General features: G+C 52.0%; 1 pseudogene; it reads left to right on the forward strand.

The window, feature by feature from the left end:
* Positions 1 to 12,444, forward strand: part of LOC140746782 (tRNA endonuclease ANKZF1-like) — a 121,285-nt pseudogene extending 108,841 nt beyond the window's left edge.
* Positions 12,445 to 12,667: the final 223 nt, after the last annotated feature.

Below are 12,667 nucleotides of genomic sequence, written 5' to 3' on the forward strand. Positions count from 1 at the left end.
CCGCACCGGCGCCGCCGTCGGGGTGGGGGTCGCCTCCACGGCCGGATGCGTCTCTGGAGCTGGATGGTCTGTCTCCATGGGCTGTGGAGTTGACTCGGCGAGTGGTGCTCTCCGAGCCTCCTCACGCCTCCGCTTGGCTTGGTTCCGACGCCTGTTCTGCTTTTTACGGCGTTCAGACGTCGGAGGCCTCGCCGGGGCCATAAGAGACGCACCGGCCGTGGGTGCGTACTCCTCCACTTGCCGCACTTCGGGTCCCATTGCTGTGGGCGGCGCACGACCTCTGGCAGGGGGTGCCTGGGGAGGGGGCGCGGCTCCACACACTTGGCGAGGGCCGGGGATCGGTGGGGGTAGCGTGACGCTTTTGGCGCGCGCCACACGCCTTAGGACCGCACAACGTCTATCACTAGCCATGTGCGGCCCCTGGCAGTTAGCGCACTTCGCCGGTGCGTCACGCGGGAGGGGGCAGTCCCGGGTGGCATGTCCCTGTGCACATCGAACACACTTGGGCCTCCTGAAGCAGTTATACGAGGCGTGGCCGAAGCCTTGGCAGCGGTGGCACTGGGCCAGGCCGCCGCGGCCCCTCCACGCCTCGACAACTACCCCTGGCATAAAGAGCAGCTCACTTACCCTATAAAGGCGCGCGAGCTGCTCCTGGTCCATGTGGTCGAGTTGCACATGGAATGTACAACCAGGACGTCCTCTTCTGGGCGGGATGTAGGTCGCGAAGCGTACAGGAAACCCAAGGCTCCTGAGCGCCCCGCACACCCTCTCGGGATTGGTATCCCCCGGGAGACCCCGCACAGCTACCTTGGTAGGGCGGTTTTCCCGTGGGGTATAACAATACCACGACAGGTCCGGCTCTGTGTCGGACAGGGTGGTCAGGAAGCCTTGGATCACCCTGTACTCTTCCGGAGTTTGAGGGATAAAGCGAATCCCCCTTCCATAGGGTCGCGCGCTTGGCGCACGGCCCAGTCGGGTATGCAGCACCTCAAAGTGCTGCGTCCAATTGGGCATACGCTCCACAACAATGGGAGGGTAGCCCTTAGGTCTGTCGCCGTCACGAGGACCCTGGGAGGGCCCACCGACGACGGGTGAGCGCGGCGCTTGTGCAGCTGCCGATGTCGTGGGGATAGGTGGTGGTGAGGCGCTCTGAGGCGCCTGTGTCACCACTGCCTCAGCATATGAAAGGCCCTGCCTTACACCATGAGGTGAGGCTGGGCCGCCACTAACCCTGTCCCTACCTACTGCAACCTGAATATCGTCGCGGGGGGGAGAGGGTGGGGCTTGTGCGGGATTGGTGGGGTTCGCGGTCGCCTCCGCCCGGCCGGACGGTGACGACATCGATGCTATATTCGCATACGACGTGCTGTCCAGGCCGGCCTCGACGGAGGGTGCCCTCGGGGGCGGTGGGGATGGGGAGGGGGATCGCGGGGGAGATCGGTGCGCGATTACCTTATGCAATACAGCAGCAGCAACCTCCACCTCAGCGTCCGGTTCCTCCACACTTGTCTCATATTCAGATGAGTCTGTCTTACTGGCTTCCCGTGTCTGTAGCTTTGCAGGTCTCTCCATCTCTGGGTCTGAGGGCGAGACCCTTCGCGGGATATTACTCGCCCTCCTAGGTGTTAGAATTGCCTCAGACACGGGCTGGCTCGGGAGCGGGAGCGGGTCCAGGCTCGGCATACTTTCTCCGGGGCCTTCCTCCTCCTCGGGAGTCTCTTCTTCATGCGGGTCCTCGGGCTCGGGTCCGGTTAGGTGTTGTCCGGATGGTTGGGCGACACGGCGGGTCGGGCCACCACTCCGAGCACCCCTTCGGCCTCTGCTCACCACAAACATAGTGTGCAGTGGCCCCTCCGCGGGGGGTGGTAGGACTTTCCGGGGCGCGAACAGGTCGCGCACCATCACTCTCCTACCCTCATCCCCTTCTGCTGCAGGGCGGGTCGCGTCGGACAGCCGACGCGTCTCCTCCTCCTGCTTCTTCTGTCGCCGCGCGGCCATCCCACACCGGGTTAATCACGCTTGTGTGAAGCCGGGCGAGGGTGCCAGCGACGGACGACGGAAATCAGTTACGCGCGGACTGTCCAACACAACGCCCTTTTCGCAGAAAAGGGATAGGTGAGTGGATACACACGATGGTGCTATCCTGCTCGCTCCCCGAAATGAAGCTATGCGGAGGGTAGGCCGAAAAAGTTGGAAAGAGAGCTCGGAGTGGTACCTTTCAGTCGCAGCGGTGGTTCCAGCGGTTGCTTGTAGCCTCCTACGGGATCCTCTCGCTGGTCTGGTTGGTCCTTTCCTTAGCACTGCAATCCTTAACACTGAATTCCAATACACTGCAATCCTGTGAGTAATCACTGCAATCCAGTTTCGCGGCGTTTGGCACTGTGTACTTTTTGGCGGGTAAATGCAAATTGCGGGGGCGTTCAAGATACGCAAAGGAATGCTTAGCAAGCAAGATGGTCGTCCTATGCCGCGGCGTGACTTCGCCGCATGGCGCAGGGAATACGGGCCTCGAGGGATCCCTCCTTACCCGGGCAATCTCCTCAGTGGGTACACTGCCCACCGGTGTTGTGAGCTGCCGTGTGGCAGCGGTGCAGCAGTCGGTCCTAACGTGACCTGTGCTAGGCTGCGTGTGCAGATTTTCAGTCCTCCAGATGGTCGGAGGACACCTGCCCCTCGAGTTCACGAGGGAGCGGGCGACCGTCGGGGGGTCGAGCGTGAAGGGGCGCGAAACCTCTCAGATGGGCGTGTGGCCCATTGTCGGCGCATGCGTACATACGATGCGCCAACCTGGCCACAAACCTGTCCACGGTCGGAACCTTGAGGTCGCGCTCCAACACGTCGTTCCGAACATAGCGGCCCGCCCCCACGATCGTTCTTAGGGCCTGGCTCTGCACGGAACGGATACGCTTGCGATTGGACTCTGACACCAGAGCGTACCATGCTGGTGCCGCGTAAGTTAGGCGTGATCGGACGTACAACTTGTACACCCTTAGTTTTGTACGGGTCGGCAGATGAGATGCCAGCACTGGTCGGAGCATCGCTCGTGCAGCACGGGCCTGTCGGATCACGTGGTCCACCTGAGGCTTCATGTGCAACGAGCGATCAATGTGACATCCCAAGTACCTAACTGTGGGCTGCCAAGCTACTTCCCGATCACGGAAACGTAGCGGCGGCGGCATAGTACGCCTGCGGCTGAAAAGTGTCGCGACCGTCTTACCGACGTTGACGGCCATGCGCCACTTGTCCAGCCACTCTGGGAGCAGGTCCAGCAAGCGCTGCATCCTGCGTGTTGCTAGCACAGGATCACGAGAGGACGCGAAGTACGCGCTGTCGTCCGCGAACAACGCGAGTTCCACGTCCCGTTCCCATTCCTCGAGGTGACCTTCGAGGGTGGGAATGTCGTTCGTGTAGAGTGCGTAGAGTAGTGGCGAGAGGCAGCTGCCTTGCGGCACGCCCGCACGTATTGGGCGGGGGTCTGAGGTGACGTTCTCAACCGCTACTATGAACTGCCGCCCATCTAAGAACGACGCTATTAGCCGCACCAGCAAAGCCGGCACGGGCGACTCCAACAGCTTAAAAACGAGGCCAGGATGCCATACGCGGTCGAACGCCTTCTCGATATCGAGAAAGACGCCGACCGTGTGTCGTCCGTAGTTGGTCTCGCTTGTAAGATGGTGGATCACCCGTGTGAGCTGAAGCGTTGTCGAGTGACCGGCGCGGAAGCCGAACTGCTCGTCCCTTAAAATAAGTGACGGCCGCAGTCGCTTCAACGCCAGCCTCTCGAACAGCTTCGCTATGGTGGGTAATAGCGTGATGGGACGGTAGCTGGCCGGGAGACGACGGTCTTTCCCCGGCTTCGGGAGAACTATCACCTTCCCCAACTTCCAGATGTTAGGGAAGTAGCCCGTGCGAAGTATACCGTTGAAGAGCCTAGTCATGGTGACTATGGCTCCTCTTGGCAGCATTGCCAGCGCCATATTCGGCACACCGTCGGGGCCTGGCGCCTTGCGCTTCGGTAGGCGCAAGGCGACCTTCCGCGTCTCCGTGGGGGAGATAAACTCCAAACCCTGGGGTGGCGGTGTCGGACGCCCGAGGAAGTCCTCTACCCACGCCTCTACGATCTCGTGGTGTTCGGCGACGGCGGCGGATGCGGGGTGAGGAGAGAATTGCTCTTCCAAGTGCTCCGCATGGATCTCCGCCCTGTCCTTAGGTGCATAGCACCGCCTGCCCGCCCCATTTAGGAGTGGGCAGGCGGGTGCTTTGGCTCGGGTGAGCTGCCTGCTGAGATGAAAGAGTGAGGTCTCGTGTTCACCAGCCTGGTCGACTCTCGCCTCCCAGGTGGCCCCACGATACTCCGCCATCTCAGCAGTCAACTCCTCCGCCACTGCGTTGAGGTCACGCTTGACCCGGGGGCAGCGGGTGCGCGCCCATAAACGGCGTAGTAAGCGCTTGTACGCGAGTTTCCTCTCCAGGTGGGCTGGGAGCCGCGCGCGTCTGTTCGTCTTCGGTTGGAGGGTGGTCGCTGCGTCCAGCGCCTCCCGGACTGAAGCCGAGAAGGCGCTGGCCGCCGCTTCCACCCCCTCCGGCGTGTGCAGCGAATGGGTGAGTTTAACGCCACCCATGGTGGCTTGAAAAGCTCCCCAGTCCACCCTTCGAGTTTGGCGCTGAAAGGCCACTGAATCGGCCCCTAGGCCAAGCGTGATAAGTATGGGGAGGTGCTGAGTGTCCAGATCATACAGCACCTCCACATGGACGGGACAACGGAGACCCCTATGGAGCACTATGTCCAGGACATCGGGACGATGGGACTCGTCCGAGGGAATGTGCGTAGGTGATTCTGGCCCAATCACCTCGTAGCCATTCGCCTCAGAGTCTACGTACAGCTTGCGTCCCACCTGGTTGGCGATTCTGGATCCCCAAGCCTTATGTTTGGCATTGAGGTCGCCGGTCAGTAAGGTCGCAGCACCATCGTCCAGGATGGTATGGATGTCCTGCGGGTCAAAGAGGGGTCCAGGCGGTCTGTAGGCCGCAAAAAGTCGCAGCTCCTGGCCCGCCGCACTCACCACCGCCCCTATGGAACGGGTGTGAGTGAACGGCGGGAGCGGTAGTACATCGTGTACCACATCGCGACGAACCGCTATGGCGGTGCCTCGATAGGCCGTGCCCTTTGGCGATATTTCGTCGCGGCGGTACACGAAGTAGTTGGGCAGCCGGAAGTCTTGGGCCGGGCGCAGTTTCGTCTCGCCCAGGAGCACCACGTGAACGTCCTGCTCCTGGACGAGACGCCTGAGCCCGTGTTGTTGGGGGACGATGCCTCCCGGGTTCCAATACAGCAGCCTAAGTTGTACTGCCATATTGGAACCCGAGAGTGTTCGATATAACGTTTTTGATCGCCCCTACAAGGTCTGGGTAGCGCGCAATGGCCTCGCTGATGGCGGCGATTGCCTCCACCAGTTCATCGGCCGGCGTATTGATCCCCAGAGCCTGTAGGGGGCGAGGAGCGGGGGTCGGCAAGTATACCGTCCTTGGGCGCGGGGTGGGACTCGGTGGGGCCGTGGGGACTTCCGGTTCCCGCTGCGACTTTTTGCCTTTGCCCTTACCCTTTCCCTTGTGGGAGGAGGAGGCCGCCTGTGCAGCTACCGGGGCTGGAGTCGGTGCTGGAGGAGGTGGCCGGTGTTCTGCCGGAGTCGGTGCCGGTGCGGCAGCGGACTGAGCGCTGACCACCGGGGGGCGCGGCTGAGATGCCGCTTTCGGTTTAGGCAGCGGAGGCCGCGCAGCCTGTGTTTCCACCTGCTGCTCGGACCTCCGCTGGTGCCTTTTGGCCTTCCTCCTGCTGCCCTGCGCCCTCGTGCCGCGCGGAGCAGGGAGGTTGGCCGGCGCCATGAGTGATGCGCCCTCGGTGGGCGCGAACTCCTCCACGACTCGCTGGGGTACTGGTTCCCTGGCGGCGGTCGCGGATGGCTTGCGGGCAGATGTTGATGCTGGGACGGGTGGACGGGGCGGAGGGACGTTCATCCCCCTGACGCGCGCCATCTTTTTCAGGTACGCACACGCCCTGTTATTAGACGTGTGCGCCCCGCGGCAGTTGACGCACTTAGGGGTCGCGTCCCTCGGTTCGGGGCAGTCTCCGACTACGTGTGACCCCGCGCAGCGGACGCATCTGGCCGGCCGGTGGCAGTTCACCGAGGAGTGCCCCACCGCCTGGCAGCGGTGACACTGGGGGGGGCCGAAACGACCCCTCCACGCCTCGATGACCACCCCCGGCATGAACAGGAGCTCGCTTACCCCGTAGAGGCGCGCGAGCTCTGCTTCGGCCATCCGGTCCAGCTGCACGTAGTACACGCAGCCGGGCTTACCTCGCCTAGGTGGAATATGACGGGCGAAACGAGCCGGGAAGCCAAGCCTTTTTAGGGCTTCGGTGACTGCATCCGGGTCCGTCATACTAGGCAGGCCTTTGACTGCCACCTTTGTGGGGCGGTCATCCTGCATAGTATAACAGAACCAGGAGAGCCCTGGTTCCGTGGCGGACAAGTCCGTCAAGTACCGTTGGACAACCCGGTACTCTTCCGCCGTCGCTGGCATAAACCTTATGCCCTGTCCGAAGGGCCGCGCGTTAGGTGCGCGACCCAGTTTGTCCCGCAGCGCCGCGAAGTGGGTGGGCCAGTTCGGCATCCGCTCCACCACCAGGGGGGGGTACGCCTTCCCGGCCGCTGCAGCACTCGAGGCCTGCTGGGAGGGGGGGTTACCTCGTGAAGGTACTGGTGCCTTCGGTGACGATGTGCGCGGGGGTGCTGGCGTAGTCAGCACCGCGGCATAGGACGTCCCTGGCTGCGGGTCCTCATACGACCCCAGCCGTGATGAAGCAGCTACGGGGGACGCGGGAGCTAGGGGCGTCGGTGGTCGGATTGGTGGGGTCGCGGCCCTGGGCGCCGGCGACGGCGTCGCTGCCAGAGCGGCATAGGACGTCGAGTCCAGCCCGGCGTCCATGGTCGCGATCCCTGTAGCCTGAAATTGGGGGGTAGGGGAGCGTGGGGGAGTCCTGTCGGTGCGTGTGCGTCTTACCACAAACACAGCAGTATCAGCCTCCACGCCAGCGCCCTCTTCCTTCGCCTCTTCATATTCTGAAGTTGGTGTACTTGGGGTAGATGTTGTAGAGCTGCTTTCGTCATCCGCGGCGCCCACTCTCATGGCCTTAGCCGGGAGCTGTTGAGACTCCGGTGATGATGATGGCTCCCTTCGGGTTTTCGGGGGTCTTGCTGTTGCGCCGGCTTCTCCCGTCTTGGGTTGGCCGGCGAACTTCAGGGGCCTCCCGGATCCTCTTCGCGCCACGATTTCATCGAGCTGCGCCCCCAGGGGTTTCGAGACCGGAACGTGGGCGCCTGTGAGGATATCACGCACCACGATCTTCCTGGGGGGCAGTCGGGATGGTTTAGCGAGTTCCGCGGCTGTCCCGCTCACTCGTCTACTACTCTCCCTCTCTTCTGCCGCCAGTTGGGGGGTAGGGCGAGAAACTCCTCTTCCGTCTCGCTTGCCACCGTCTCCCTCTTCTGCCGCCAATTTGAGGGTAGGGCGAGATTTCTTCTTCCCATCTCGCTCCTTCCCGCCTTCTCCCTCTTCAGGGTCCATTCGGGGGTAGTTGCAGATTCTTCCGCCACCGCCTTATTTTTGCAGCCGATCTTCTTGCGTGGATCTTCCCAACACCGGGCCCCTTTGCTATCAAAGGGTGGGTGTTGGGGGGCCAAGTAAGTTTTAGCCGGCTACGCCGGTCGTCGCACTCGCGCGTGTGGGGGGTTGTGTGCACAGCTCCAGAGCAGCGCCGAACGCAGTCGCAGGAGGAATGCTTAGGCCGAAAAACTGGTTTACGGACCTACCCCAGAGCAATACCTTAAAGAGATACCTTTTTTTTAGGCCCATTTTCGTGTCATTTTCACTTTTGCTGTCCTAATTTTCACTCTTTCTTTATTCAATTCCCAAAATTTACATATATGTGTTATACATCGTTGGAATCCTCACAATTAGCCCTATCTAGCTACATTTAGCTAAATTACATATTCATATCTTAATTAGTTAAGAAGTAATTCGCGAAAATATTCCAAAAATGTACAAGTTACGTCATTCCACATGTCAATAATCCTAATTATCTCGAAATTATCATCATTGATTCTTACTATTCTTACATCAATATGAAGCTAAAAACATATTCTAGGAGATAACATAAACTTTAGAAATATAAAACATGTATAAAACTCAAAAACTTAACTTATAATACAATTTTCATAAAAATACCTATAACGTCTAATAAAATGCTACAAATGCAACCGATAGCGCCATCTACCGTGTCTTATCCTTAAACTTAAAACTTACGTAACTTATATAACCATATTTAGTCAGACTTATATAACATTTTAAACAGCTTAATTACATATCTCAATTAAATATCGTTAATTAGTCGCCGACAAGTATGGAATGTTGCGGGAATACTATCGGTCACGTGACGTGTAGCATATGACGTTACAATATATTTAACAAGGTTTACGTTTTTATATAATATAGGAGTAACAGATGAGCATGCAGCCCACCTGATGGTAAGTGTCTACTGCCGCCCATGGACATCTGTAATCAACCACAGATAGGATTAGATATTCCAACCTAAGGTCAGCAACGATTACAAAGTTATTGGTAAACTAGCTTTTACTCGTGGGTTCACTCGCATTCAGAGGTTATTATCTATACATAGGAAACGATACTTTTCTTAGAATAAAATGTACCCTATGTCTCTTCTAAACGTTTCCCAACGTGACAAAATGACGAATCGATTATGTAAATAAGGGGTTACAGTAACACACAAACATTCGTATTTTTATTATTATTGGTAATTGTTTGTTCAGGCAATTGTTGTCGGCGGGCGGGGATCCGTGTGTGAAGAACCACGCCCTACAAACGCCGTACGCTTCGTCGCCGCACAACGACACGCGCGTCGCGTTCCGGCTGTTCCAGGCTCAGTTCCCCGACAAGTATAAGTATGCTAAGGTAATTATAATTTTGAAGAATATATTTATATACAGGGTGAATTTTTAAAACGGGCCTTCAGGGCCAAATCCGAAACTATAAGGATTAGCGAAAAATGCTGAAAGGAGTTACGAGGCCGATTTTGATAAAAACTAAAACTGCATCATTACTTTTTTTAAATAACTTTTTCCCTAGCCGGGAATCGAACGAGTTCATTTTGAAAAAAAATACACCCTCTATATTATTCCACTATCTGATAGTGTTGCTTATAGGGATCAAAATCTGGGAAGTAATGATAAATGACAAACTAAAGGAAAAGCCTCAATTTTAAGAAAATACATATTTTTTTATATTAATTTGGCAGTTATCGTTTTGAAGGTGGTAGAACCCTTTGTGGTTCGACTCCGGCGGCACCACCGCCACACCTATTTCTGCCTAATAACAGCAGTGTTAGGCGCTGCTGTGTTCCGGTTTGAAGGGTGTAGTAAGGGAGACAGACTTTTTCGAGGCGTTCCAGCTTAGTCCTCAGGGGTAGCGGCGCATCTGTGGCCGACCTCAGGTAGGAATATCTAATCCTATCTGCGGTTGATTACAAATGTCCATGGGCGGCAGTAGCCACTTACCATCAGGTGGACTGCATGCTCGTCTGCTACTCCTATATTATAAAAGAAAAAGTTAAGTTCCCGCCATTCATCAATTTAAACATTTCGCGTATTAACAATTTTTTGGCTCAATGTTTCAAATCATTCGAAATGTACGTTTTGTTCTTCAAGAATTTATATTTTTATGTCCGACTTAGTTAAGGTTACTTTTAGGACCATTATAATAGATTTAACTTGCTATGGGCGGAGTTTCGTTTTATACAGATGTAAAGTTGACAATTTGCGAGAATTACTTTTTAGAGTCAAATCCGAGTGATTACTAAAAAAAGAGATATAGAAAATCATATTTAACGTTGAAACAAAGTTGTAAACAACAAACAATAAGAATTTACTATTTAATCAGTTATCTATTTTCATTAAAAAATAAATCCTAAAAACGGCGGTAACTTATTTGCCAAACTATTACTTTCTCATACTAAGCCGTATGTCATAGTCATAACATCGAATAATTAGTTGATTAACCAACAAATTCTTCAATGGTATGACTTATGTATGTTCTAAAGAATTATACATAAATCATTTGTTATGTATAATCCTTAAGGATTGCTATGCCAATGTATGGTAAAATACGTATTTTCTTCAAAATTTTCCTTTTCCTTTAATTTGTCACATAACATTACTTCCCAGAATTTGATCCTTATAAGCGACACTATCAGACAGTGGAATAATATAGAGGTGTCATTTTTTTTCAAAATGAACTCGTTCGATTCCCGGCTAAGGAAAAAAATATTTTAAAAAACTAATGATGCAGTTTTAGTTTTTATCAAAATCGGCCTCGTAACTCCTTTCAGCATTTTTCGCTAATCCTTATAGTTTCAGATTTGGCCCTGAAGGCCCGTTTTAAAAATTCACCTGTATATAACATAATTTATTTATTTCGCCTATTAGTCGTTTACGAAATGTAATGCATAAAAATAATGCATTAATTACATAAAAGAAGTATGAATTTAAAGTTTAATATACTTGACGTTCTTATACAACGAGCTTTTGCCCGCGGCTTCGCTCGCGTTACGAAGTAATATTTTCATCCCCTATTTTATCCCCTTGGAGGTAGAATTGATCAAAATCCTTTCTTAGCGGATGCTTACGTCATAACGTCTACTTGCATGCCAAATTTCAGCCCGATCCGTCCAGTGGTTTGGGTTGTGCGTTAATAGATCACTTAGTCAGTCAGTCACCTTTGAGTTAATTAGATTACCTCATATTATTAATGAGTAATTGTAGGATAAAAGCTAGTTAAAATAAGGCATTTTTTAATAGTTCATCTAAAAACGTCTGCTGCAATGCCTACATCTGCCTAATAATATCAGTGTCGAGTGTTGCAGAGTATCTGGTTTAAAAAGAATGTGACAAGGGAGGCTTACCTTTAGAGCTAATTTGCAAATGAGTCGTCTGTGGCGCACCTCAAGTAGAACTCCATCCAAATTGAGTCTGATTAAAGATGACGACCCACATGCCAAAGCGGTCATTATACCGATCTGTAACGCAGAGGGTTTCGGGTTCGATTCCCGGCCAGATAAATACATAAATGATGAATTTCGATATCTGTTCCAGTTCAGGGTGTTTGTGTATTCATCTATACACGGTGAATTTTTCAAACGGGCCTTTAAGGCCAAATCCAAAACTATAAGGATTAGCGAAAAATGCTGAAAGGAGTTACGAGGCCGATTTTGATAAAAACTAAAACTGCATCATTACTTTTTTAAAATATTTTTTTCCCTAGCCGGGAATCGAACGAGTTCATTTTGAAAAAAAAATATACCCTCTATATTATTCCAGTATCTGATAGTGTTGCTTATAAGGATCAAAATCTGGGAAGTAATGATAAATGACAAACTAAAGGAAAACCCTCAATTTTAAGAAAATACATATTTTTCATATTATTTTGGCAGTTAAGTTCCCGCCATTCATCAATTTAAACATTTTGCGTAGTAACAATTTTTTGGCTCAACGTTTCAAATCGTTCGAAACGGACGTTTTGTGCTCCAAGAATTTATATTTTTATGTCCGACTTAGTTAAGATTATTTTAGGACCATTATAATTGATTCAACTTGCTATGGGCGGAGTTTCGTTTAATACAGATGTAAAGTTGTCAATTTGCGAGAATGACTTTTTCGATTCAAATCCGAGTGATTACTAAACAAATAGATATAGAAAATCATATTTAACGCTGAAACGAAGTTGTAAACAACAAACAATAAGACTTTACTATTTAATCAGTTATCTATTTTTATCAGAAAATAAATCCTAAAAACGTCAGTGACTTATTTGCCAAACTATTATTTCTCATACTAAGCCGTATGTCATAGTCATAACATCGAATAATTAGTTGATTAACCAACAAATTCTTCAATGGTATGACTTATGTATGTTCTAAAGAATTACACATAAATCATTTGTTATGTATAATCCTGAAGGATTAGTATGCCAATGTATGAAAAAATATGCATTTTCTTCAAAATTTTCCTTTTCCTTTAATTTGTCACATAACATTACTTCCCACAATTTGATCCTTATAAGCGACACTATCAGATAGTGGAATAATATAGAGGTGTAGTTTTTTTTCAAAATGAACTCGTTTGATTCCCAGCTAAAGAAAAATATATTTTAAAAAACTAATGATGTAGTTTTAGTTTTTATAAAAATCGGCCTCGTAACTCCTTTCAGCATTTTTCGCTAAACCTTATAGTTTCAGATTTGGCCCTGAAGGCCTATTTGAAAAATTCACCCTGTATATTTGTCGATGGCACCCACGTCCAGATAATCCTCTAATGAGGGCCTGTGAGTTAGAAAGCGTTAGATGAGTATGCGCGCGACACCGTACGGAACAGACGTGTTACTTCTTCTTCTTCTTAAAGTGCCTCTCCGACTAGCGAAGGTTGGCCGTCAATTCTGCAAACTTCCTTCGATCTTTAGCGAGGCGAAATAGTTGGGCAGCACTCGCTATCCCTGTCCACTCTCTTATATTACGCAACCAAGATTTCTTTCTGCGACC

Source organism: Epargyreus clarus, unplaced genomic scaffold (genome assembly GCF_041222505.1).
Source record: "Epargyreus clarus isolate Ecla_fem2 unplaced genomic scaffold, WU_Ecla_fem_2.2 ptg000013l, whole genome shotgun sequence".
Taxonomy (NCBI): Eukaryota; Metazoa; Arthropoda; class Insecta; order Lepidoptera; family Hesperiidae; genus Epargyreus; species Epargyreus clarus.